The sequence below is a fragment of the Podarcis raffonei genome, chromosome 11, assembly GCF_027172205.1.
Source record: "Podarcis raffonei isolate rPodRaf1 chromosome 11, rPodRaf1.pri, whole genome shotgun sequence".
NCBI lineage: Eukaryota > Metazoa > Chordata > Lepidosauria > Squamata > Lacertidae > Podarcis > Podarcis raffonei.
The window spans coordinates 53,052,125-53,079,962 of NC_070612.1; the positions used below are offsets into that span (position 1 = coordinate 53,052,125).

A 27,838-nucleotide genomic window follows, 5' to 3' on the forward strand; every position below is an offset into this window, starting at 1 on the left:
AAGAAACACATCTATCACACTTGCTAGCTATCACACATAATAGCTGCTTTGGAATGATTATTGTCTCAAAGACAAAAGTCCCGCGTATAGAGTCCATTTTGATAGCAGTTTCAGAATCCCAGTATCACTGATCACAGGTATGATGGATTGAAAGACTAAAGATATGATACCCTTTGATCAATGGGTTGACAATATGACAACACTCGCAACTTATGAACGGACTGCTTACAGGCACAGACTTTGTTTGAATATATATGATAACATTTGGAATGAGTTAATACAGAATGTGGTAGGCTGTTAACATATACATAAGTATTAGGATAATAACACAATGTCAATTTATATATGAATGTATGGGAGTATCTTAGATTGTGTGTGTGTGTGTGTGTGTGTGTGTGTGTGTGTGTGCGTGTTTCTTACACACATCTTTGTTTTTCCTCCCCCTCACTTTTCCTTCTTTTTTCTGTATCTATTTATTTTTTATAACTGAAATTATTTCAATAAAATATACATATTTTAAAAGGCTGCAAATTTATTATTATAGTTTTGTACAGAACCATGTACACTGATGGTGCTATATTAATAAATGTTAATAATAAGAGAACGGGCCTTTTCTGTGGTGGCTTCCTGATTGCAAAATGCTTTCCCCAGAGAGGCTCACCTGGCGCCATTGCTACATATCTTTAGGTGCCGGGCAAAAGCATTCCTTTTTACCCAGGCCTATGGCTATTAAGTACAGTGGTACCTTGGGTTACATACACTTCAGGTTACATACGCTTCAGGTTACATACTCCGCTAACCCAGAAATAGTACCTCGGGTTAAGAACTTTGCTTCAGGATGAGAACAGAAATCGTGCTCCGGGGGCACAGCGGCAGCCGGAGGCCCCATTAGCTAAAGTGGTGCTTCAGGTTAAGAACAGTTTCAGGTTAAGAACGGACCTCTGGAACGAATTAAGTACTTAACCCAAGGTACCACTGTAATCTATGGCTTGTGAAAGCATGGGCAAGAGGTCTGTTATTTTGATGGCTACTTTATTATCAGGCCAGGGGTCAGCAAACTTTCCGTGCCTCGGGCCGGTGTCTCCAGCGCCGATTGCAAGGCGGGCCGGAGGGCGGGGGAGCGCGTGGCCATACTCGTGTGCACACACTATTTCCGCCGCATTTCCGGGTCGGAGGAGCACCGGAAATTGCTTGTGTGTATGTGCACATGCCTCCTCCCACCCGGATGTGCACCAGAAATAACGCTTGTGCATGTGCAAATAACACTTGCACATGCGCACAAGCTCCTTCCGGTGCTTCTCCAACCCGGAAGTGGGCAGCAGCGCCGCGCCGGTAAAAGCAGGTGGCGGCAGCGGTCGCCGCGGGCCAGATAAACGAGTCCCTCAGGCCTTATCCGGCCCGTGGGCCTTAGGCTGTCTGTCAGCATGCTTTTTATTACGTTTATTATCGTTGATGCTCTGTAATGTGTTTTTAATTTTGTACACCACCCTGCAATCTTCTGTTAAAGGTGGTATATAAACTGAATAATAATAATAATAATAATAATAATAATAATAATAATAATAGGAAACATTACCAGTGTAGGGAGGGGGTTGTGCATTCAGAGTGCCCCTAGCTCTCATTTGTTAAAGTTACGGTTGTAATATCTGCCTGAGTCAGAAGCTGCTCCCACTTATGCTGAGTCAGTAGAGCTTCACTAGTGTCACAGCAGCTGTTTACAAAGGATGTTCCAGCAAAAGAGAAGGATGTGCAGCAAGATCCCATTGAAGACCAACAGACATGCAGCTAAGGTGCCCTTCAGCAACTTAACACTGACATCACCCACAGGGTTTTTCACCAAGGACACCGGCATGCTTCATTATGATGCAATCTAGGCAGTCAGGCATTTAAATCAAAGGGGTTTTCCCCCCCCCACCCCCAGCTACTGTACTTGAAGTGTGATTCACTGTGAGTAAGGGCGATTGAAGCAGTCCCTTTGGGTAAGGACAATGCATGCTGGGTGGTTATTGCCTTGTCTTAAACAGGGGTCAGCAACCTTTTTCAGCTGTGGGCCGGTCCACCATCCCTCAGACCTTTTGGCTTGCTGGACTATATTTTGAAGGGGGGGGTTAACAAATTCCTATGCCCCACCAATAACCCAGAGATGCATTTTAAATAATAGCACACATTCTACTCATGTAAAAACACCAGGCAGGCCCCACCAATAACCCAGAGATGCATTTTAAATAATAGCACACATTCTACTCATGTAAAAACACGCTGATTCCCGGACCATCTGCGGGCTGGATTTAGAAGGCAATTGGACCGGATCCAGCCCCCGGGCCTTAGGTTGCCTACCCCTGGCTTAAGAGATAATGACAACATCATCAGCTCTATTTTATGAAGTCATGCCACATGGATTTCTTTTACAAGCATACGGATATGGGATCAAGGGCAGGTAGCGTTTACGTAGATTAGAAATGAGTTCATGGCTACATCTGCAGACACACATCGCTCTCGGACAGCTGCATCTCAACTGTACTTTCTTTCATTTCCCAGTGCAAAGAAACTTTTCTCTCTTTTTTCATTACAGACTGAAGGCTTCTCAGGGAGAATTCCACTCCCACTTACCCTTGAACACAGAATCCAGGTGGCCGTTGAATTGCCCTGACCCTGGACAGTTGCCAGAAAGCCATTTAAGGCTGCCAGATGAAGCAGCAAAGGGCCTCTGGGAGAGGCTGCTGAAAATGCCCTTTCCGCACATTAGCAGGAAAAGAGCAAGTAGCTTAGACCTCACCGACATTCTTCTAATATTTGAAGAGTCTCCAGCAGCATCTCCTGACTCTTGCAGCTGCTTTCCACTTTAGGCATCATTTGCACATCTCCTGGCAACTTCCTGACTCAATCCAACTGAAAACCACCCCAGCTGCCAGAAATATCTTTCTACTAACAGCAGCAGGGTTCATAATCTGTTGTTCAGTGGCTGCTCTCAGAGACAGCTTCCAGGGCAGCACTTGGGGGATGAAAAGGTGGCACAAACTAAAATAAAAATTGGGGGGGGGGGAGAGATATTACTAAATAAAGAATCAATGCTAAAAAGTGAGTACCTAATGCATAGTTGATCCAAAAATAAAAATAAAAATCAGCAGGTAATGATGCAAAGTAATAACATTCCAAAAATCCAGTCATAGGAGACCGGGAGTTGCCTGACTGTAATGACCATGAACTATAGGATATTAAAAGCTTGTCATAAATGATGACTGCAATTCTATACCATTTACCAAAAAATAAGCCAAATGGCCTTCAAGTGTGACTTCCTTTGGAGTAAAGAGGTATAGCACACCATTGCACTGCACATTCTCTTTTCTTCAAATATTGTGTTCTTTTGACCTCCAGTTCCTTACCTATGGCACAATGTGATCTGTTCATTAGCTATTCCTTGTCCTTCATTTAGCACACAATTCATCCTTGTAAGTCAGTAACATCGGGTTTCTTCCCCCAATGTCCTGAACTTAGCAGGTGCTGTTTGCCCTTTTTGTAGTGTTGCTTTTACGTAAGACTTAAAGGAAGAGACTTATCCACTCGATGTTCATTCAGAAAGTACATCCTGCAAGGTTACAATTCAAGGACAGGACTGGGGGACAGGACAGGACAGGACTGGCTTATACCTGTGGCCAGTTGCCAAGCAATGCCTTAGTGCCAGGTAACTGATAGGCGGTGCGATAGCTGTGAGATAGCTCAGTCAGTAGAGCATGAGGCTCTTAATTTCAAGGCCGTGGGTTCAAGCCACACATAGGGCAAAATATTCCTGCATTGCAGGGTGTTGTACTAGAATGATCCTAGCAGTCCCTTCCAACTCTGTTATTCTATATTTCTCATATGAACTTATCGTTTACCCCAATGCCTAGGAAGCTTCATAGAAATTACTGGACCACAAAACCATGGCTTAATTCTTCTGGGATCAGCCCCAAAGTCTAAGAAGCAGTAATGGTGCACACCTCTACTGCAGTGTTTTCCAAACTTGGGTCTCCAGCTGTTTTTGAACTACAGCTTCCATCATCCCTGACCTGGAACCCTTGCAATCTTGCACTGCTTGGAGACTGGGGTTGCATGCAAGAGTATGTTTAAGAACACCGGGGCAATTTAGCTGATGGTAGGAAGAATCCTACGAAGGTCAGAGGCTACTGGTTTCTAGTATTTGCAAATCCTGAAGGAGCGTCTCCACCCCCATCGTTCAGCCCAGACACTGAGGTCCAGCTCTGAGAGCCTTCTGCCGATTCCCTCCCTGCAAGAAGTGAGGTTACAAGGAACCAGGCAGAGGGCCTTCTCAGCAGTGGCACCTGCCATGTGGAATGACCTCCCATTTGATGTCAAGGAAATAAACAACCACCTGACTTTTAGAAGGCATCCGAAGGCAGCCCTGTTTAGGGAAGTTTTTAATGTTTGATGTTTTATCGTGTTTTTAATATTCTGTTGGAAGCCACCCAGAGTGGCTGGGGAAACCCAGCCTGATGGGCGGGGTATAAATAATATAGTAGTAGTAGTAGTAGTAGTAGTAGTAGTAGTAGTAGTACTCTAGCCTCGCCTGACATTATGTAAATGAACATGGCATCTAAATATATGAAAATAGCATGCAACTAAAATATGCAACTATAATGGCAGCCCTTCAAATTCGGGTATGTTTACAGCAGGTAGTCCTTGATATGGAACAGGTTCCCTGACCCTGTCCTGCTGGTAGAAGAAAATGGGACTAAATACAAATCTTTAATATGCCCTGGGTCTTGCTAGCTGGGAATAATGGGAGTTGTAGTCCAAAAAACAGCTTGGGACCCAAGTTCAGGAAACACTGCTTTACTGGAAGTTGAAGTGAAAATCAACCAACAGAAAGGGTTTGAGTCAGAAAGGGTAAGGGTTTTATCCTGGGACCTGGAGTTGCCCCTGACCTCAGGAGCACTATTAAATTTTGCCTGTAAACATTATCAAGTAAAAGGTTGCATTCAGCCATTAAACAGTAGTTGGAATTTCCAAACAGAAGGCAATCTGCCAAATACATTATGTACACAGGACGGTCTTTGATTATGTTTTTTCAGGCGAAAAAAAATATATATTAAAAAATCAAGCTTTTCTTCTTCTTCTTTTTTTAAACTGCTCTTTAGAAAAGATTCTAGGTTTCCTTTCTTCATAGATGGGCGATGGAGGGGGGGGAGTTAAAAGGAAGTGCTACATTTTTTTAAACCACCTGCGAGCTCATGAAAAAGCCTGAGACTTGAAAGGAAAAACACACAGAGGTGCTTAACCAAAACAGACAGAATATCCCTTGAATCACCACAAAAATAATTTCCCTTCTAATGTGGGGAGATTACTCACAAGAACTGGCAGCTATGCAAATAACCTTCACAGCGTTTGGGAATTTTTTTTCCCCCTTCCACAACAGATTTCAAAGAAGGAGCTTGCTTTCAGGAAGAAAGAGAGAAAGAGTCCAACATGACTCAAAAGCAGAAAATTGCAGGATGTTGCTTATTTACAAAGCTTACTTCAGATTTTCTATATCCAGTGCTACATTTTGCATGCCAAGACCTAGGGCATATTAAAGATTCGTATTTAGTCTCATTTCCTTCTCCCAGCAGGACAGGGTCAGGGAACCAGTTCCACACCAAGAACTACCTCCTGTAAACATATCAGAATTTGAAGGGCTGCCGTTATAGTTGCATATTTTAGTTGCATGCCATTTTCATATATTTAGATTTCATGTTCATTTACATAATGTTAGGCCAGGCTAGAGCCTTAATTATATATATAATATATATTATATATATTATATATATATTCCTTCCCCGCCCATCTGGCTGGGTTTCCCCAGCCACTCTGGGCGGCTTCCAACAGAATATTAAAAACACGATAAAACATCAAACATTAAAAACTTCCCTAAACAGGGTTGCCTTCAGATGCCTTCTAAAAGTCAGATAGTTGTTTATTTCCTTGACAACAGATGGGGCAACAGGGCAGGCACCACTACCAAGAAGGCCCTCTGCCTGATTCCCTGTAACCTCAATTCTCGCAGGGAGTAAACTGCCAGAAGGCCCTCGGAGCTGGACCTCAGTGTCTGGGCTGAATGACGGGAGTGGAGACGCTCCTTCAGGATTTGCAAATACTAGAAACCAGTGGCCTCTGACCTTCCTAGGATTCTTCCTACCCATCAGCTAAATTGCCCCGGTATTCTTAAACATACTCTTGCCTGCAACCCCAGTCTCCAAGCAGTGCAAAATTTCAAGGGTTCCAGGCACTAACCCAGGGTCCGTGTTTCCTTTTGGAAATGAGGCAAAGCGGAGACTGTGGTGTCCTTATGATATATGGTTTATTTACACATATCTGCAACCTGAGCCTACGACAAAGGGGTTCATGGCATCAACACCCCAAAAGGGTCTTGCTTCTCCCATAGCCACAGGCAAACAGAAATCAAGCTTCGTGCTCTGCCTACTGCTTTGCTTCTCAGTCTCATAACACCTAACTTTAAGGTTCTAGCTCACATTGCTCCTAACTCTCTATCCTCTAAGCTCTGGCTTTATCTGTTATGGGCTATTTGCCATCTCATGCCAAGTCCCTGTGATCCCATGTTCTCTTAATAACCCATCACCCAGGCAATCTCCTCAACACAAGAGGCTAGCCTGGCTTAATTAGCTTTTACCACTTGTTAGACTATCAGTGTCCAACACACAGCTCAGCACCTCAAGCCTTAATTAAATTCTAACACTTGCTGGATCCTGGGGTGAAAGTGGTCTGGCACTTAGAAACTCATAACACTACTAACTTGCAGGGGTAAAAGCGTTAGCGGTATGAAAACTGACAAATCATATCGCTCGCAAATTCAAAAATATCCAACCATCTGGAAGGATCCTTTGATATAACTATGATATTGTAGAATAATTATTTGAGCCTTTTAAAAAAAAGTTTGCCTCCTTTTTATAATATATCTCTGCAAACAAATAATAATAATAATAATAATATTTTTTATTTATACCCCGCCCTCCCCAGCCAAGGCCAGGCTCAGGGTGGCTAACAAGTAATAATAAAAACAAGTAGAATGAATACATAAAAACAAGATTAAAATACAACATTAAAATATTGAAACATTAAAATATTAAAATGCAGCCTCATCACAGGAGAAAGGAAAAAGAAAAAAGAAAGGGGGGGAATCAAATTGGCTCCAAGCCAAAGGCCAGGTGGAACAACTCTGTCTTACAGGCCCTGCGGAAAGAAATCAGATCCTGCAGGGCCCTGGTCTCATGAGGCAGAGCGTTCCACCAGGCCGGAGCCAGAGTTGAAAAGGCCCTGGCTCTGGTTGAAGCCAATCTAACTTCCTTAGGGCCCAGGACCACTAGGGTGTTGCTATTTATGGACCTTGAGGTCTATAGCAGATTACTTTTTTTAAAATGCTAGTAACTAATGGATTAAAAAGCACAGAAAGGTACACACATGCAGCCCAGAGCTTGTGCATTAATCATACTTGAGGACACTGAGATTGATACAGTGGTGCCCCGCAAGACGAACGCCTCGCAAGACGAAAAACCCGCTAGACGAAAGGGTTTTCTGTTTTGGAGGCGCTTCGCAAAACGAATTTCCCTATGGGCTTCCTTCGCAAGACGAAAGCCCATAGGGAAATCTCCGGGACAGCGGGGAAGCGCAGCGCGTCTTCCCCACTGTCCTCGGACCTCCTCTGAAGGCTGGTGGTGGGGCGGAGAGACCTCCTCCCGCCGCCAGGCTTTGGAAGGCTCCTCTGAAGGCTGGCGGTGGGGCGGAGAGACCTCCTCCCGCCGCCAGGCTTCGGAAGGCTCCTCCGAAGGCTGGCGGTGGGGCGGAGAGACCTTCTCCCTGCGCCAGCCTTCGGATGGCTGTCCTGAAGACTTGCGGTGGGAGGAGGGTTTTCCTTCCCACTGCCAACATTCAGAATGCTGTTCTGAATGTTGGCAGTGAGGAGGAAAAACCCTCCTCCCACCACAAGCCCCGGGAACAGAGGAGAAGCGCTGCGCGCCTTCCCCTCTGTTCCCGTACCTGTCCTGAAGGCTTGCGGTGGGGAGAAAAGCCGTTCTCCGCACCGCCAGCCTGGCAAGCAGTCTCCATAGGAACGCATTAATTGATTTTCAATGCATTCCTATGGGAAACCGTGCTTCGCAAGACGAAAAGCTCACAAGAAGAAAAAACTTGCGGAACGAATTAATTTCGTCGTGCGAGGCACCACTGTACAAACTTGCAGAGCAAAATTTTAAGCCAGGTGTACTGATGCGACTTTCTTCTTCTGCAGTCCTGTGATGGAGGATCATCTTTCCTGAAATGGCAGTCTCAACTGAGCTTTCTAGTAAACTTGTGGTGACAGGAAGGCAGCCTGTTTGTCTAGCAGTTTTTGTTGTTGCTCTTTTAAGTGAAGCCTTTTTGCTTTTAAAAAACGAGAGAGAAAACACTTTTTAAAAAAAAGATAAGAGGAATGACTTTCCTTAAAAACAAAACCAGTGGCTCCACCAATCTCAAGTGTGTTTTAGCCAGTCTCCCTGGCTTCCCACATTTCAAGTAAGGCTCAGGGCAAGACAATAGGCGGTAACTTCTCCCGAAGGGGCTTTTCAAATCAGGCAGCACAGACAGCTGGGGAGGCTGCAAAGTGCTGAGAAAATGTTGAATGGAAAGAAAAACACCCACATAGCTGTTACAACATAATAGGTTTTGGTAGCCATGGAAGAGCTAGCATGCAGAATTGCTGCAAGTCATTTTGAGATACTTTTTCTGAGAGCCATTTGGATAATGATTTGTACTTGGGCCAGAGAGATGTTGATTTGTACTTGGGCCAGAGAGATGTTGAGTCTCTGCTCAGCCACAAAATTCACTGGGTATCTTTGAACAATCACTTGGAAAGGGCCGCAACTGAATGGTAGGGCACACACTAAGAGTTCAGTTTCTCATTGTTGTCAAATTGGTCTCACCAGCTGGAGGATTGATGAGAAATCCTCCTGGCAATGATCTCAGTGATCAAGCTGGGATTTCAGGTGATCCCTGAGGTAACCTGGACCTAAGTGGTTGAGGGCTTTGTAAATCTGTTCTAAAGATCAAATGGGGAGAATCCTTAAATGGGGTCAGGATAATACTAGGAGAAATAAAAAGAAGAAAGGTCCTGATCTGAGATTTTATATTTATATCTACACAAAGAGAATGCTATGTATCTAAGTTAAAAGGTAAAGGACCCTGGACAGTAAAGTCCAGTCAAAGCCGACTATGGGGTTGCAGCGCTCATCTTGCTTTCAGGTTGAGGGAGCAGACAGCTTTCCGGGTCATGTGGCCAGCAGGACTAAACTGCTTCTGGCGCAATGGGACACCGTGATGGAAACCAGAGCTCACGGAAACACCATTTACCTTTCTGCCGCAGCGGTACCTATTTATCTACAGTACTTGCACTGGCATGCTTTTGAACTGCTAGGTTGGCAGGAGCTGGGACAGAGCAACGGGAGCTCACCCTGTCACAGGGATTCGAACTGCCAACCTTCCAATCGGCAAGCCCAAGAGGCTCAGTGGCTTAGACCATAGCGCCACCCGTGTCCTGAATAAACAAGCACACAATCACTGATAGGTCTACCTGCCATTGTGAGGCTCAAAGCAATGAAGATGATGCCTCCCCAGCTGTTGCCATTGGCTGTGGGTTTCTTGTGATGTCACAAACGCCCTTGGCAACTGAATGGATATAAAGGCAGGCCAAGGAGAAAACCCTTTTTTATTTCCAGCAGGACACACCTGGCAATGGATGTGACATTCAGCACTGCCCAGGTTTCTCCCACTTGGAGGAGGCAAAGTGGTGAATGGAAGGAGGCAATCCTCTGGCAGTGGGATGCTAGGGAGCGATAATAAGGCAAGTTTGCTTGCTTGAAGGCTGCTGGTATCTGTGGTTGGAAGCTGTCAGACGTCTCATGATAGACCTAACAGTTGCTTCTGGCACAATGGGACACCGTGACGGAAACCAGAGCACACGGAAACGCCGTTTCCCTTCCTGCTGCAGAGGTACCTATTTATCTACTTGCACTGGCATGCTTTCAAACTGCTAGGTTGGCAGGAGCTAGGACAGAGCAACAGGAGCTCACCCGTTGCAGGGATTCAAACCGCCAACCTTCTGATCAGCAAGCCCAAGAGGCTCCGTTGTTTAGACCACAGTGCCACCCATGTCCCTATGTATCTGTGTATCTCTATATCTATCTATCTACCTAAATGCAAGAATCAATGGATGGATGGATGGATGGATGGATGGATGGATGGATGGATGTAGATATATTTATGTGTTCTCTTTGCTTTCAACAGATTTAGGCTGAAAAGGAGCATGTGCACTGAAAGTTAACAGCTGAGCAAACTTTTTTAAAAATGATGAATTACTCCACATTTACCGATATCGAGGTCATCGGAAGGCACTTCCTCTTTAACTGCCAAATGACACATTGCCGTTCTGAATGCTCGTGTATCCCATGTGACCCACTTGGCATAACCAAAATGAAGGAGAGCAGCTGGAGAGAGCCGAAGGAAGGGAGGATGTGGTTACTACTCGGAGGAAGAGAAAGCAAACATTTTTTTTAAAAAAAGAATGCTTTCTTCAAAGTCTTTTCCAGTCTATAAAATCTCTTCTTTAAGTGGGCTTGTGTACACAGAAGCTTGCCATAACAGGAAGTTAGTACCTTTTTGAACATCTCTTTCTACTTTTTCACCCACCCATGCTACTATTTCCTTTCGTTTCCTTTGCCTGCATTCTGTCATTCTGGTTTGGGGATCCCTTTTCTTTCATTAAAAGTACCCCACATCAAAAGCTCGCTGAAACTAGCACAGAAGAAAGGAGCAGGGCATGATCCTGGCAGCGTAAGCAAGGAAAGATGCATGTCAGCAACTGCCTGATAGGCCTCTCCTCTCAGGTGGCTCAGGACAGATTATGCTGTTTTCATAGAATCATAGAATCATAGAGTTGGAAGAGACCACAAGGGCCATCGAGTCCAACCCCCTGCCAAGCAGGAAACACCATCAGAGCACTCTTGACATATGGTTGTTTTGAGTAACTGGTGATGTGGAAATGGACAAAGAGGTTTAGAAAAGCTAAGTAAAAATATGATGTGGAAACTCGGAGGCTCAGAGGCTTTTATCTGGGCTGCAAACTACCCCTGGATATATCATAATAAAGCAATCCCCCTTTTTCAAAAGCTTTAAAAGTCTTTAGAAAAGAGATGGATTTCCACCCACCCCCTTCTAATTGAAGGGTTTAGGGTTGCCTTTTGTTTGTTTGTTTGTTTTCAGGACATCCTGGGATTCCTCATCAATTAATAGGAGGGGGGAATCACTGGTCCTTTTTTTAATGTGTTTGCTGTAGAATCCTCTTTATTGCAGGCAGTATTATTATAGCTGAATTCCAGGAATGAGCATAATTGTACCTTTTAACTAAATCAGATTGACCTTATAAACCTATAGTATGGCAAGCGAATCGTATTCCCTTTCTCGTTGTTAATGTTTGTGCTTGTAGTTGAGTGGGCAGTTCTGTCTGAAGGTCAGTTTTTTAATGTCAGCTGGGTGGAACTTTGTGTTGTTGTTTTATTATTACTACCCAGTGCTTTTTTTCTGGGGGTACGCATACCCCTCAACATTTTGTGAATCTTAGTACTTTTGTCCATTTGGGTTATTTAATTCCCCTGATTAGAACTGTAAAATGGTGATATTCTTGAGTCAAAATGAGAGTACCCCTAAACATTGTTTAAGAAAAAAGCAATGTTACTACCACTGTTATAGCATGATTTGCTTGTTTTTCCATTGGTTTTGAATATGCTGTGATGGAGTGTTATGGCTTTTTAATTGCAGTTTGGCACTGTGGGGTGCCTATGAGCAAAGAATGCAGTGAAGATGCTTGCTAAATATTACAAATGACACCCTTGTGTGTGGTACGTATCTAATGAAATGTATTTAGTATGAGAAGGGGAGAGAGATCAGATTGACTAGTGAGCAGCAAAGTCAGAGCCCAAGTGAGCAAAACATTGTGTGCATTACAGCATAATTTTGTTTAAGTATCACATTTGTTATAGCACCATTATAGACCCATTACAGATGGGCCAATTTATTCTCCCATAGTGAGCCATTGCAGATGGAAGTTCAAGAGTAGGTCCAGTGATTATGAGGAGGAGAAATTTATTTATACTTTGCATTTTTCCCTGATGGGACTGAAGGCAGCTTATAGACAAAAATAAAATAAAAAATGCTAAAAAGGTAGGGGAAAATCATTTTTAAAAAAACAATTAAACATTGAAATAATTAAAATGCTATACATATTTTAAAAATCTATTAAAACCACACCAATAATTGCAATAAAAACAGCATGGCACCAGCCCCTTAGTTAAAAGCAGTCCATTCCCAAAAGCCTGTTGGATCAAGAAAGTCTTCACCTGCTGGCAGAAAGACAAGGAAGGAGCCAGGAAGGAGCCATGTATTGTGACCTTAAAACTCTCCAACTCTCTTTAGGATGTTATGAAAAGAACAATCACCATTCTTTCTGCTCTGAAGCCTTCTCACAGATGCCTAAATCTCCTCCTCCCCTGGGTCCTTTCCAAGCAATCTGAGGCTATGCCAATGCCTCTGTCTCTGCTCCTCCCTTTTCATCCCTCTTTGAGTCCTGGGAGGCTGATAGAAGGGAAGCTTGTTGCAGCAGCATCCACCCTGGCTTCTTCAGCAGCCTGACTCATCTCTCTGCCTCTTGGTCTCCCTCCTCTCTTGTTTCAGCATCTGCTTCAGCTTCTGCCACCTCCTCTTTCCAGTGGTCTCCCTCTTCTCCCTCTGACTGTGGGGATGATTAGGGGGGCAGGAGAGGATATATTATTTAGCGATATCCTTCCTAACTTGCGCTAGCAAGTTCCATATTCTAGCAGAGTTCCATACATCCCCCTTTTTAAATTATGCAGCGATCAGGTTGTTGCTGAGTCATCTGAGTCTTACTATTCCTTCCTGGTAAAATCCCTTCTAATCCCACTTAAAAAGAATAAGCGCAAGAATCTGATTAACGTATATATATATATATATATATATATATATATATATATATATATATAAATGATATTTATTAGGAGTTTAAAAATTACAGAAAAAAGAAAAAAAGCAATAAAAAATTTAACAAAACATACATTACAATACATAAAAAGAAAAACATAGAAAAACAATACAACTATACAGCAAAAAGAAACAATAACACTAAAACACACATCCAATATTCCATATCTTTACCTTTCATTTACTTGTTTCATCGACCTCCTCACACACCCCTTTTTTGTATTCTAGTTTAATTAATTGTTTCAGCAAATTCTTTCCATCTTTCTCAATTTTTGTTCTATAATTTATCTTAACGGTCTAACCTTAAATTTTTCTTTTGGCCCATTATCAATCAGCTTTTACTTAATTCTTAATTACATTTCTGCTAAAATCATATAACTTCATTCCAGCATCCTTCTAACATTCATTAATTTTGCAATGTTTTTGTAAATATACTTTAAATTTTTTCCAATCTTCTTCCACCGACTCTTCTCCCTGGTCTCGGATTCTGCCAGTCATTTCCGCCAATTCCATGTAGTCCATCAGCTTCATCTGCCATTCTTCCCTGGTGGGTAGATCTTGTGTCTTCCAGTACTTTGCAATAAGTATTCTTGCTGCTGTTGTGGCGTACATAAAAAAAATCCTATCTTTCCTTGGCACCAATTGGCCAACCATGCCCAGGAGAAAGGCCTCTGGTTTCTTCAGGAAGGTATATTTAAATACCTTTTTCATTTCATTATAGATCATCTCCCAGAATGCCTTAATCTTTGGGCATGTCCACCAAAGGTGAAAGAATGTACCTTCAGTTTCATTACATTTCCAACATTTATTATCGGGCAGATGATAGATTTTTGCAAGCTTGACTGGTGTTATGTACCACCTATAAATAATTTTCATTAAATTCTCTTTTAAGGCATTGCATGCCGTAAATTTCATACCAGTGGTCCATAACTGTTCCCAGTCAGCCATCATAATATTATGTCCAACATCTTGTGCCCATTTAATCATAGCAGATTTCACCGTTTCATCTTGAGTATTCCATTTCAACAGCAAGTTATACATTCTTGACAAATTCTTAACTTTAGGGTCTAGCAATTCTGTTTCCAATTTTGATTTTTCCACCTGCAAGCCTAGTTTTTTGTCCAAATTATATGCCTCCATTAGTTGATAATAGTGGAGCCTGATTAACGTTAATATAAAAGTAGTTTACTCACAAATTTATTCAGGTTCACAGACATATCACTGAAGGCAGGCTTAGGTTACGTAAAAACTACAGTGGTACCTCGGGTTACAGATGCTTCAGGTTACGCGATTTCGGGTTGCGCACCGCGCCAAACCTGGAAGTACCGGAACAGGTTACTTCCGGGTTTTGGTGCTCGCGCATGCACAGAAGCGCTAGATCATGCTTTGTGCATGCGCAGAAGCACCGAATCGCAACCCACACGTGCGCAGAAGCGGCGCTGTGGGTTGCGAACGCTGCGGGTTGCGAATGTGCCTCTCGCATGGATCACATGCGCAACCCAAGGTTCCACTGTAGAACTATTCCATAAAGAAGTTAGTCCCAAGTGGCTGCGACTAAGCAGTCACTTCTCCAAACACACAGCAGTGTACAAAATGGAGAACACACACCGATCAGAACATGGAAGCCATGTGCGCCTCCATCGAAATACAACAGACCACACCCTCTGCAAGTCACATGTAGTGGAAGTCTGTCCCAGCTCAGGAGGAAACAGGAAGTCTTCTCCTGAGTGGTACAAACCATGTCCACAGTAGGAAAGGTGTACTTGACTGGAGTTTTACATCCCACACTGACTCGTCATCATCCCACCCCCATTCTCCTGTCTCTGAGCCTTCTTCCCTTGGGGGGTTCCCCCATCTGGTGCCTCCCACCATTCTTCTGTGTCCAGCCAGTCCATGACTGGGAATGATGAATCTGTGGCCCTGAAGATGTTGTTGGATTCCATAATTCCTAACCGTTGACCACACTGATTGCAACTAATGGGAGCCCCAACAAAGTTCGGAAGGCTGCAGGTTCCTAACCCTTGCACTGAAATATGCAACGGGACAATTGCATTAACAATAATATGTGAAGGATGTTAGTTATAAGAATTGTGTTGTTTCATATATTGCTATTGTCTGTTTGTCAATTTATAGTTTGTTTATTTGATTGTATGTTTGTTGGTTGGTTTGTTTGCTTTCCTGGCATAAGTGTATCTATTTTAAAACTATAAAGATATGCATACAGGGACGCGGGTGGCGCTGTGGGTAAAACCTCAGCGCCTAGGACTTGCCGATCGCATGGTCGGCGGTTCGAATCCCTGCGGCGGGGTGCACTCCTGTCGTTCGGTCCCAGCGCCTGCCAACCTAGCAGTTCGAAAGCACCCCTGGGTGCAAGTAGATAAATAGGGACCGCTTACCAGCGGGAAGGTAAACGGCGTTCCGTGTGCTGCGCTGGCTCGCCAGATGCAGCTTGTCACGCTGGCCACGTGACCCGGAAGTGTCTGTGGACAGCGCTGGCTCCCAGCCTATAGAGTGAGATGAGCGCACAACCCTAGAGTCTGGCAAGACTGGCCCGTACGGGCAGGGGTACCTTTGTCTTTACCTTTAAAGATATGCATAGGAAAAAAATAACAATAATATGTGAAACAGCAGCAAAAAGCATAACACAGATTAGAATGCCTGGGGTAACTGAAACGCCTTAAACTGGATTGTGTGTGTATTTATTGTTATTTTAGCTGTGCAGTTATTCAGTGTAACCCCTTGCTGAGCAAGTATGGGAAAGTGGCCTAGAAATGTTTTCAGTAAATTAAAAGAAAGAAAGAATGCACCTTTCCCCTCTGCACAGGAGAATCTCACAATACTGAAAAATCCCTCGGTTGGAACATTCCATTCTGGGCAGCAGCTTCCCAGCGTGCCAGTCCATGTAGGGGCTGCATGCCTGGGTGGCCTATCAGCAAAACGTTTCCTCTCCATATCTCTGTTTCCTGTGCAACGTCATCTGCCTTCTGTCAGATAGCAGGTTACTGTGACAATGAGTGGATATGTAATATGCAAGTGAGCAATGACAGAGCAGAAAAACCCTGCGCTGTTTTACTCAGAACTGCTAATTGCTGGCCCTCAGTTTGTTTCCAAATGCACTAGGAAATTCAATTTCCCTAATGACTAGTTAATGGGTGTGCGTCTCTGTGTGTGTGTGTGTGTGAGAGAGAGAGAGAGAGAGAGAGGGAACGAGAAAGAGAATGTCTGCACAAAATAAAAACAAGAGGAAGACTGCTTTTAATCAACAGGGACTTGAACAGATGCTGGCTGTGTATCTCTTCCTCCTGAACCCTGTAATTTCTTCATTTCCCATCCTTCCCACTCCTTCCAGGTGCCTTTTTCATCCGGCTCCCAGGAGCCAAATCCCTGGCATTGCCCCATTTAGTTATGCACTTGGCCACTGCTGACTGAAGGAGACAAAAAAATATTCCCATTTTATGGATGCTGTAGGCTGATCCTAAGCAAAATCACTCACTCTGCCAAGATAAGGGATATCGATTTGGATTACTAGAAGGACATTAGAATAGTCATATTGTGCTGTCCGAGTGACTAAAGGTTAAAGCCTGGGCTTAGGAGGGAAATTTGGGGAAAGTTACATCCTGCAGAAGGGGGGAAACTCTTCTGGAGTGCATCTGTTAAACACTTTGAATAATGGTTGTTATCTGTAATCCAATTGTTATCCAATCCAATTGTCAGATAGGGAGGTTGAAGTTCTTTTTATCAATTTTCCATTTTTTTCAGTTATTTTTTCTCTGTTCCTTTTTTCTTTCTCTTTTTTATACAACTGTGTTTTGTAAGGATCATGAGCATTCTTTTCTTTTGCTTTATTTTCCTCCTTTTTTGATATATTCCTTTTTTATTATAAGGGATGGAAGGATCTGTCCCTTTTGCTTTCTCAGTTTCTTCAGTTCTCCACAATGCTGCTGAGATTTGCAGGTTTTTCTTTTCTTTTTTAAAGAACCCTCATGAAAAAAAATCAGCGATTTAGTGCAAATTGCTCTTGATGCACAACACGGCAACCCATGCCCCAGCATGGCCTGATGGTACAAAACATGCCAGGGCGCCATTCAAATCTCAGTAATGGCACAACCGGGTGGAATAACTTTGAATAAGCTTCTGTCTCTCAGCCTTGTGTAACAGAGGCACAACCTGTCTAACAGGTTCGTAGTTAAGGATCAGTGATAACACACAGCTTTCACTAAATATAGAAGGGGAAGATTTTTTTAAAGAAAACTACCACATATGCGCATAAAATCATATAATGTTCCCATACAGTATTAACATGCATGATAACTGAGCACTTAAACAGCTGTATTAAGGGGATCAGCAGTGTCAATCACACATTTTGCTTAAAATGATCTTGCATCTATTGCATGTATAATAATGATGACACCTTAGTTGGACACTTCATAAAGATTTAAAGGTAAAGGTACCCCTCACCATTAGATCCAGTCGCTAACGACTCTGGGGTTGCATGCTCATCTCGCTCTATAGGCCGAGGGAGCCAGCGTTTGTCCGCAGACAGTTTCTGGGTCATGTGGCCAGCAGGACTAAGCTGCTTCTGGCAGACCAGAGCAGTGCACGGAAACGCCATTTACCTTCCTGCCAAAGTGGTATCTATTTATCTAGTTGCACTTGATGTGCTTTTGAAATGCTAAGTGGGCAGGAGCTGGGACTGAACCACGGGAGCTCACCCCATTGCAGGGATTCGAACTGCCGACCTTCCAATCGGCAAGCCCTAGGCTCTGTGGTTTAGACCACAGTGCCACCCGCGTCCCTTTCATAAAGATTTACTTTTCTTTAAATTAACACTTCAGGGATGGAGAACCAAGTCTAGGTGTTGTTCATATCCCATTATCCCTGACCATTGAGCATGCTGGCTCGACCTGATGGTAGTTTGAGTCCAATAACACTTTAGAGAGCCACAGGTTCCCCGTTCCTGTGATAGATCCCTTTGCAATTCATAGGTCAATCAATACCCATTGACATTTTCAGAAGGCTTTCCACTTAAGGACAGATAAGCGTGCAGGCAAGCTGTACGCCCAGTCGACAAGGCACCTGGAATACTGTGTCCAGTTCTGGGCGCCACAATTTAAGAAGGATATTGCCACGCTGGAACGTGTGCAGAGGAGGGCAACCAAGATGATCGAGGGTCTGGAAACCAAGCCTTAGAGGAATGGTTGAAGGAGCTGGGTATGTTTAGCCTGGAAAAGAGGAGACTGAGAGGAGATACGATAGCCATCCTCAAATAGCTCAAGGGGTGTCACATGGAAGAGGAAACAAGCTTGTTTTGTCCTGCTGTGGAGGTTAGGACTCAAACCAATGGCTTTAAGTTACAAGAAAGGAGATTCTGACTAAACATCAGGAAGAACTTTCTGACAGTAAGAGCTATTTGACAGTTGAACAGACTCCCTTGAAAGTTTGTGGACTCCTTTCCTGGAGGCTTTTAAGCAGAGACTGGATGCATTGCAAGGGGTTGGACAACTAAAATTCTATGATTATATGAAAGCTCAGGGCTCTCTACTACTATTCTGGAGTTAACCCAAGTTCCTTTCTATTTGCTAAAATGAACGTTCATGTACGTTAAAATCTACACATTCACAGCCACTTGATTGCAGGGTTTCTTCTCTCCATATCAACCTTGATCCTAGCAAAGTCCAGCTTCCACTCCACTCCCTTAAAGCTCCAGCATTAGAAGTTGACCAATATGTGGAAGATAAGTCACTGCCAATGCTAGTTATAAGCTAAAGAAAACTCAGCATGAGCACTCGGACGTGCAGTGATGGCAGTGTGACAAAGTGTGATTTATTGTTGTGTGATTTATGCATGGAAGGAGGTTTGGCCTCTTGCCTGACTCTGCTTGGTCTGTTGCTTTCCTTGGACAAACCATCCACTTGTGCTAAAGACAAAATGTTTAGCACTAGAACCTGTTTTCATCACAATAGATGTAGGGCAAAGCTGACAAATTGCCTCAACTGTTTCCATCTCTCTTTCTAATATGCACCACAATGATTAGCCCTAACCCTAACCCTTCTCGTTCTTTCTCTGAACCAGGCTTAGACTGGACAGCCCTTTAAGTAGAGGACTGTTTCTGTAAAGTAGGACACATGGCCACCCTACAACAGAGCCTTTGTTTTTTTAAATAAAAAATTATTGAATTTTCCAATTTTTTAAACAAACAAACAAAAACAGAACAAACAAAAACATTAAAAAAAGACATATAGTTCATAAAACGTACTTTTCAATAACAAATTTCTCAGACCTCCCCATACTTCTCCTCCTCGTATTCCAATTACGATTATTTGTTCAGCAAATCCTTCATTTAAAGCATTACAGCTTATATTATTACCTTATTTTTCAGACCCTTTTTTCCCATCTATATTCCTTTATAACCTTACAGCTAGAAACCACTCAATTTCAATCCAACACCATTCAACATTCCTTAATTTTACAATATTTCTGTAAATAGTCCTTAAATTTTTTCCAATCTTCTTCTGCCGACTCTTCTCCCTGGTCGCGGATTCTGCTCGTCATTTCTGCCAATCCCATACAGTCAATCAGTTTCATCTGCCATTCTTCCAGAGTGGGTAGATCTTGCGTCTTCCAATACTTTGCGATGAGTATTCTTGCTGCTGTTGTAGCATACATAAAAAAAAATTCTGACCTTCTTTGGCACCACTTGGCCGGCCATGCCCAAGAGAAAGGCCTCTGGTTTCTTCAAGAAGGTATATTTAAATACCTTTTTCAATTCATTATATATCATTTCCCAGAAAGCCTTAATCCTGGGGCACGTCCACCAAAGGTGAAAGAATGTACCTTTATTTTCCTTACATTTCCAACATTTATTATCGGGCAGATGATAGATTTTTGCAAGCTTGACTGGGGGCATGTACCACCTGTATATCATTTTCATAATATTTTCTCTTAAGGCATTACATGCCGTAAATTTAATCCCGGTGGTCCACAACTGTTCCCAGTCAGCAAACATAATATTATGTCCAACGTCTTGTGCCCACTTAATCATTACCCTACAACAGAGCCTTTGATCGCCATTGGCTAAGCTACTGTAATCCTAAGGGTCACTGGTGCCAGTGCCGGATTTACGTATAAGCTAAACAAGCTATAGCTTAGGGCTCCACTCCCTTGGGGGCCCCCAAAAAATTTAAAGGGAAAAAACCTGGATGTGCATTTCCAAAATATAAGGTAAGTTCAACAATTACTTTGATAAAATACATATTTTGTTGTCTGCAAATGGCTTTAGATACCTATTAGGTCCATAAATTACCATATAGTGTAGCATATATTCAAGACAAAAAATAGTGACACTTTGTTGTTGACAAAGGACAGCTGGACATATCAAGGGGTCTATTACCTTCAGTAGCTTAAGGTAAAGGTAAAGGGACCCCTGACCATTAGGTCCAGTCGTGGCCGAACTCTGGGGTTGCGGCACTCATCTCGCTTTATTGGCCGAGGGAGCCGGCATACAGCTTCCGGGTCATGTGGCCAGCATGACTAAGCCGCTTCTGGCGAACCAGAGCAGCGCACGGAAACGCCGTTTACCTTCCCGCCGGAGCAGTACCTATTTATCTACCTGCACTTTGACGTGCTTTCGAACTGCTAGGTTGGCAGAAGCAGGGACCGAGCAACGGGAGCTCACCCCGTCACGGGGATTCGAACCGCCAACCTTCTGATCAGCAAGTCCTAGGCTCTGTGGTTTAACCCACAGCGCCACCCACGTCCCTTTCAGTAGCTTAGGGCCTCATCAAACCTAAATCCGGCCCTGCTGGTTGCTGCTGGCTGAGTTACTTCAATTTTGAGAGACTTGAAATAGCCTGTCAACAGACATTTGGACTTCATATTGTTACAGATTGGGGGGCCTAAACCCTAGAAATTAATAAATGGCAGGGTTTTGATTAATTGGGGTGTGGATGAAAGTCTAAGCTGCAAAGCTGTGCCAGACAAGGAGTCCCTGGGCTGGCTTCTGCAAGCCAGCCTGGCTGGCCTAGCGAAGAACAAATCTGTTAACATGACAAAAGGGTCATCTGAGAGGAATCCTTTGGCCTGGGGAGACAGATGTTGCCAAGGTGATTGGTGTGTGTTTCAGGTGACAGGAAAACAGAGGTTTTTTAGCAAGGTGTTCTGGGAAGAAGGAGAAGCAAGAGGAGAGACTGGGATCCATTTTGGGCAGGTTGGCTGAAGGCTGGCTAGGAGAGGTGCCTTGGATTCCAGGGCTGCATTGCTGAGGGGGACAAGCCACACTTGAAAGGATCATGCTGTAAGATCTGGACTCCCTTCAGGCAGACTGAAGGTGTGAATAGGTAAATAAACCGTATTTCTGAAAGCTATGGCAGTCTCCACCATGTCTCAATTCTCCAAAGGAACACAAACACTTGGTGAGTGCCTGGAACCCAATGGTTTTTTGTTGCCTCTTGGCAGAGAGAAGGGGAGGTTCCCTACTTTTGTATATATTTCCAGCAGCGTACTGACCTGACATGAACTGCTATGAATTTCCTTCTGTGGTTGTGGCATCCAAATTTAAGGCCACCCACGGTGAAATGATCATTTGGTGTTCTTTTCATTTCATTATTAGAAATGTATGGCTCTTTCGCAGCCGGACAGCCAGTACAACTATTATTTCAAAGTTCTGGGTGTTCTCCAATACTGCCATATAGATCTGATTGTGACAATTTTATTTGTGTCTTTCTCAGCTATTTGGGAAGAAGCTTCTCCCCACTCCCCATTAATTGATTCTGTTCATTCAGAACATAGAGCTAGGAAACACGATGATTTGTATGCAAGCTGCTTTTACATCTCTCAGGACACCAAATTGTGCCAGTTTGGGGGCGGGTTGACGCATTTCCCCCCCCCATTTAATAGAAATATGACTTTTCTCCTTCTGCAAGCAAACAAAACGATAATTCACACTTGACTTTGCCTATGTGAGCTGAAGAACAATGTCCACTAGCTTTAATTCATTTTGCCCATTAACATTCCAATTCAATGTGGTACAAATTTCATTTTGACTGATACAGTGGTGCCCCGCAAGACGAACGCCTCGCAAGACGGAAAACTCGCTAGACGAAAGGGTTTTCCGTTTTTTGAGCTGCTTCGCAAGACGAATTTCCCTATGGGCTTGCTTCGCAAGACGAAAACGTCTTGCAAGTTTGTTTCCTTTTTCTTAACACCGTTAATACAGTTGCGACTTGACTTCGAGGAGCAACTCATAGAACGCAGTGTACATAGTAGCCTTTTTTGAGGTTTTTAAAGACTTTGGTGATTTTTGAAGCTTTTCCAAAACTTCTTTTGCAGCCATTTGGTAAGTTAAGCTTTTAAAACTTTTTTTGGGGGGGTTGGATTTTGGGTTGGGGTGTTTGGAATTCAAGGACTTGGTGTTGGGGAGGGGTTTGCAAGAATCTGGAAGCTTGTGTTTTTTTCCTGCATTTTTATGATTTTCTGTGACCATTGGGCCACTCTGCTGTTTTTTAAAAAAAATTCTAGATTTGAATTTGTGTGTGCTGGGTGGCTGGGGGAACAGTTGGGGAGGGGTTTGCAAGAATCTGGAAGCTTGTGGTTTTTTTCCTGCATTTTTATGATTTTCTGTGACCATTGGGCCACTCTGCTGTTTTTAAAAAAAAATTCTTGGTTTGAATTTTGAAATGCTCTTTACAGTATGTGTGACTTTAAAGAGCACTTAATAAACTCTTGTTGTACCAAATTTGGCTTTGTTTGGACTTTTTTTTGACCATAGGAAGGCATTGATTTATTTTCAATGCATTCCTATGGGATTTCGTGCTTCGCAAGACGAAAAATTCGCTAGACAAAAAAATTCGCGGAACGAATTAATTTCGTCTTGCGAGGCACCACTGTATTTCCTAATGTTGCCTTGAACAAATCTCAGATGCAAGACCCATTGCTCTTGTAGTTTCCTGTCACATACAATCCCAAAACAGCTGCAGCGCCCAGAATTCTTTGAGGGGGGAAATGGACTTTGAATGTGCTTCAAAGATATAGTGTGTATTCAGCCAAAGCAATAAATAAATAAATAACTCACAGAGGATGTGGGGACTCTAAATGCACTTCCACTGAGGTCACTGAGGGGTTTTGTGTTTGTGTGTTTGAATACTCTTTTTAAAAAGCCATAGAAAATCTGCTGAAAAGTCAGGTTGTCATTTTCACAGTGCTAATTATAATACCAGTGAGAGTTAATTATATAATAGCCATCTGGGGAAATCTATCAATTGAGTCAACAATCTGGAAAGGACTTTAAGCCGTGATGTGATTAGATTGTTACATAATGTTATCCCAGGTATCCTTAGATGGATAGAAACTAACTTGAAAATACAACATGATTCGGCTTGATTAAAACAGCCAAGCAAAGGCTGGGACCCAAATGAATGAACAACATGGAGGAAAGCGAGAGAAATGCGTACAGATAGAGCATTGCTTTCATTTTTGCTGTAGTAGTTCCTATAGCTCTGCAGTAGGAGAATCTGCACCAACTGCTGGGTCAGGTGAAAGGCTCATCTAGTCCAATATCCTGTTCTCACAGTGGCCAACCTGATGTCATGCACAAACAGGACCTGAGAGCAAGAGCACTCTCGCCCCCAATGCAGTTCCCAGCTTCTTATCCATAAACCTACAGCAGGCATAGGCAAACTCGGCCCTCCAGATGTTTTGGGACTCCCATCATCCCTAGCTAACAGGACCCAGTGGTCAGGGATGATGGGAATTGTAGTCCAACAACATCTGGAGGGCCGAGTTTGCCTATGCCTGACCTACAGCACCTGCTGTCACCTCCCCACACTTCCAAGAGGGAAGAGCCAGTGTGGTGTGATGGTTAGAGTGCTGGACTATGACCTGGGAGACCAGGGTTCAAATCCCAAGGGAGCAGAAAAGACTGTTTCTGTATGTGACCACGGCTGCACAAATGTTATTGGCCCAGAGATGGAAAGAAGATAAAGTCCCAACCAGAGAAGAAAGGCAGATTAAGTTGATGGATTGTGCCAAAATGGCAAAAATGAACAGAAGAATCAGAAATCAGGAAGACCAAAATGTTAATAAGGAATGAGGAAATTGTACAATTTATCTTAAAAACCATTGTAAACAGTTAAAATCGTTAGTAGGATTGGAATAACACTTGTAGTTTAATGGTGAATTTTGGATATAATGGAGATGTAAAAGGTTTGGATTATTATAAAAGATGCAGGAGAAAATGATTAACAATAGGACCCACAAAGGGAAGGAGGGAAGTCCTGGAGATTCCTTGGAATCTTGATTGTATGTTGTATTTTGGATATGTAGTTGAAAAACTTTAATTTGAAAAACCAAAAAAATTATTTTACATATTCCCACCCAGCCACGAAGCTCACTGGGCGACCTTGGGCCAGCCACCATCTCTGAGCCTAACCTACCTCACAGGGTTGTCGGGAGGATGAAATGAGAAGGAGAAGAACCACATATACCACCTTGAGCTCCTTGGGAGATAAAGGTGGTCAATAAATGAACAAAAAAATGCCTGATATCTGGACTGTGTCATCAACTGTCAGAAGCCAGAGGAATCTGCAGATCAGTGGAATGGTGGCTGCTACTTCAGACTTGTGTCTTTCTCCTCAGCCACCCCTTGAATGCACCTGCTCTTCTTTCTCCACTGTCCCTCTGAAGGGAAGAACCTAGAACCTTGTAATGGAAGGCTCAGAAGCCATACTAGTCAGGAAACAGGCTTTATCAATTCTCTACAAAGAAGAACAAAACAGCAAAAAGGAACACTTCGCTCCACCTTAACACCACCAAGTCCACCACATGGATGCCCATGGATGTAATGACACGCTCGAGATCTTGCCCTGGCACTCTTGAAGTCTTTCTCCTAAATGTCCCCTTGCTCACGAGGTGGCAACTAGTACGTTTACACTCACCTCCCCGAAAGAGAAGGCCCTGTTCTCATGTTGCCACCCTCCGAACCTCTCGGGGAGGAGGCACACAAAGGAGGGCCTCAGAAGATGATCTCAGGGTCCAGGTAGGTTCGTATAGAAAGAGGCGGTACCTTGAGGTATTGCGATCCTGAGCCATTTAAAGCTTTATAGGTCAAAACCTATAAAGTGGGCCCGGAAACTAATTGGTAGCCAGTGCAGTTGGACCAAGACCGGTGTAATATAGGGCTCTATATGCTGCCACATATATCAATAGATATAAACTCAAACTGGTGGCAACCCTAAACAGTATGGCTGCGTGGTAGAGACCTCTTCCATGACAAATGTCCCATCTACCCAATACTCAGAGCAGACCCATTGAAGATAATGAACATGGCTAACTTAGTTTTGTTAATTTTGATGGGTCTACTCTGAGCAAGGCTCAGTTGATCACAACCCAATAGCTACTGTGGTTCTCAAAGGCCAAGGTCATTACAGGCTTTTTACTGAAAATGTTCATTGGTTCTTCCTGCTTTTTATTCAGAAATGGTCCATTTAATAGTAAAGAAAAAATTTATTAGCCTCCTTAAGACACCACCCTTGGGCTAGATTAGATTAAGATTTTTATTGGCTTTCCCTTCACAATGACAGCTAAACCTCCCTCAGGGGGAAAAATGCCTTGACGCAAGCAGGACTCTCCAGCAAAATTGCTCTTAAATAATTTTCACCACATCTTGACAAACCTTTGAGGTAGGAGACATTTATTACTAAGGACAACAGGCCATTGTTGCCTAACATGGCTAATAGCAACCTCGTCTCGCACATACTTTCCCCATATTAAGATAATTGCCGAAAGTCATGAAAATCAGTGGGTTTAGATTGACACATTTCAGTTCTCAAAAGCGGATTAGCTTCTGTGCTCAGCAACAGCTCAACACCCTCATAAAATCAATGCTAAGGTTCTAGAAAGGCATCAAACTGGCTCTACGCCCAGTAATTAAAAATATTAAGCAGAAGATAGCAGCAGGTGTAACACAGTTCTTTATTCTCTGGAAAATGACATGCAGCCTTCTAAAACAAAAGTCAGGTTACTCTGGTGAAGAGCAGTGGACAGAGTCAGTATGGAGAACCTCTGGTCCACGTTTGACAACTGAAGCGTTTTTCACTATGTGTCTGTCGCTGTGACAAATTGTATCTCCCTGGGTGGTGAACAACACTGCCTATACTGGGCATTTATTCAGCAGGTAGACACTGATGGGAACTGGTAAGAGGATATATTAATTATATTTAATCCTCTACAGACTCACATGTGTAGGTTAATAAACAAAGTGGGGGGACGGACTGGTACAGAATATTAAGTCCCATTGTTTAGCAGGTTAACGAAGCATAGGAATAGGCTCCAGGCCAGGCTAGGCAAACTGCGGCCCTTCAGATATTTGTGACTACAATTCCCATCACCCCTGACCACTGGTCCTGTTAGCTAGGGATGATGGGAATTGTAGTCCCAAACATCTGGAGGGCTGGAGTTTACCTATGCCTGCTCCAGGCAAACAACTACCCCTTCAAGGCTTCCTACACACCAGCCATGGGGTGGAGCCAGAGAAGTCTAGGCAGCCTCAGAGATCATAAAAGGGCTCAGTTCTGAACAAGTTGCCTGCTCCCTGAGCTCTGTCTGAGGTTCTGAAAGATCCTTCCTTTTAGGCACCCTAACCTGCCTGCTTCTTTTCTGCCTCATCTCGCCTCCAGACTTCTTTCTCAATTTGTACCCTCTCGACTTGCCTGTGGATTCTATTCCGCTAAGACAGGACATCTCTCAAATGTCTGAAAGGGTTTAAAGTGTGCGTGTGTCACTTCCGCCATGCTAGAAAACATCCATCTTCATCCTTACTCCATCTCCCTGCTTTCAAGCCCTGCCTCAGAATTGTTCTCCTTGTAGTCATATTAAATTTTACCCTGGCTATAAATAAGCTTCAGAGCAACTGTTGTTTCCTCAAGGTCTCCGTCTATGCCTTATGTAACAGGTTGACTGGGTTTAAAATCCAGATTCATACTCCACTCCATCAGCATGCCGAGAAGAACAAAATTCCAACTAAAAACGCAACTGGAAAATATTTTTTTGCTCAATCAGGGCAAGGCTGATTGAAGCAATTTACCCATAGTTATCTCCAGGGTACTTTAGTATTCCAGACTCACACCTGATGATTTGCCCCTAAATAAGGTCATTCTGCCTCCTGTCACAGACAGATAACAGTGTGTCTAGAGCCTGCTGTACATAAGATGGACTTGATGACCGAATGCTCAAAAAAAAAATGCCAGTGGTTTTGCAAGGCCCAAGCATTTCTGCCATTATTGCTTCATCTTTCATAGAATAGAGCCTTTGCACTGGAAACAAGCTAAACCAGCTGAAGCTCTGGAAGGGGACTAGGGGACTCCTGAGATCTCTCAGCAACCTTAACAAACTACAGCTCCCAGAATTTCTTTTTTTATATATACACATTTTTATTGATTTTTTAACATATCCGTTCCAACAGTCATACAACATATCTTCTTATCTTATACAATCTTTTAGATTTTCCGTCAACACCTCTGATGATGTTCCGTTCTTTATCACTTATTCTGCCTTTTAAAATTTCTATATTGCATTTAATTGTCCTTAACTAATAATTCTTTTCATAGTCTTTCTTGTAATATTTCAAATAATCCACCTTACAAAACTTATTGCAAACCTACTAACATAATCTGTTCATCACAATTACTTTTCAAATAGTTCATATATTTACTCCAGTCCTCTAAGAATCTCTGATCCCGCAGGTTTCGAATCCTTCCTGCTAATTTATCTA

The 27,838-nt window shown here is 43.2% G+C and overlaps 2 long non-coding RNA genes across 2 annotated transcripts; both read left to right on the plus strand.

Moving 5' to 3' along the window:
* Window positions 1-1,908: 1,908 nt before the first annotated feature.
* On the plus strand, window positions 1,909-3,031 carry LOC128423759 (uncharacterized). The gene is made up of 2 exons (XR_008332831.1): window positions 1,909-1,979; window positions 2,573-3,031. It is a non-coding gene; the product is annotated as an uncharacterized LOC128423759 (long non-coding RNA).
* A 6,265-nt stretch (window positions 3,032-9,296) lies between these two features.
* Window positions 9,297-10,570, plus strand: LOC128423667 (uncharacterized). The gene is made up of 2 exons (XR_008332816.1): window positions 9,297-9,390; window positions 10,309-10,570. It is a non-coding gene; the product is annotated as an uncharacterized LOC128423667 (long non-coding RNA).
* Window positions 10,571-27,838: the final 17,268 nt, after the last annotated feature.